General features: G+C 33.9%; 1 protein-coding gene across 6 annotated transcripts in view; it reads right to left on the bottom strand.

Moving 5' to 3' along the window:
• RANBP6 (RAN binding protein 6) overlaps nucleotides 1-924 on the bottom strand; it is a 57,383-nt gene that overhangs the window by 26,857 nt on the left and 29,602 nt on the right. The gene's annotated exons all lie outside the window — the stretch shown is intronic.

The raw sequence follows: 924 nt of genomic DNA, 5'->3' as shown, positions 1-924 counted from the left end.
TATGTGTCAGGCTCTTCACAAATAATGATTTCATTTCATCTTCACAGAAATCTTAGGAAGTGGGTACTTTATTTTACAAATGAGGGAACTAAGGCTTATATTTAAAGCAGTTTACTCAGGGGCAAGTCACTGACCCAAGATTTAAAACCAGTCCTCTCTCAATACTATGATTGTGCTTATTACTACTATGCTAACTCATAGCATCATAAAAACTTAACCAAAATGCCCACAAAACTTTACTTTTTAAAAAAATGATTGATAAATATCTTATAAAGCTTTATTATCCAGATAGAACTTAAAATATACCTTTGGAAATCAAAACTTTCCATGTTATATTTGAAGCCATGAATATAAATGGAATCATCCAAGGAGAATGTATAGAAAAAGTAGTAAAGAGGGTTGGTTGGAGAAGACCGTGGGAAACACTGCCATTTAAGGAACAGAGGAAAAGAAACCTCTAAAGGGAACTTACAATATATAGATACCTCTCTTTTCTTTTTATCAGAGTGGAGAAAAGCAAGAGAGAATAGGATACTAGAAGCAAAGAGACTTTCAGAAATGAAATGCTAGAGAAAAAACAAGGAGAATGAAAAATATGTGTTTTGGCTTTGGTGACATAGAGGTCAAGGGTTAGAAATATCAAATTAGTGGGATTAAATTTCATATTATAGTGGGATGAAGGCACAAAAAGTGAAAAAGTATAAACTTTGAGCAAAACAAGTGTTTCAGGATACTTGGCTTTGGAAAAAGAAGATGACTGCTATGACGACACGTAGGGCCAAGGTGGGATTTGGGGTTGTTTGTCATAAGATGAGAGAGACTCGAAGATGGTGAAGTTGAAACATTCTGAGAACTAGATGTTTATGGTACAGGAAAAGGGAAATAAATGATAAAATAAAATCCTCAAGGAGACAGGAAGTATAA

Source organism: Suricata suricatta, chromosome 13 (genome assembly GCF_006229205.1).
Source record: "Suricata suricatta isolate VVHF042 chromosome 13, meerkat_22Aug2017_6uvM2_HiC, whole genome shotgun sequence".
In the NCBI taxonomy this organism is placed as follows: Eukaryota; Metazoa; Chordata; class Mammalia; order Carnivora; family Herpestidae; genus Suricata; species Suricata suricatta.
This window is presented reverse-complemented; position numbering and strand designations above follow the sequence as displayed.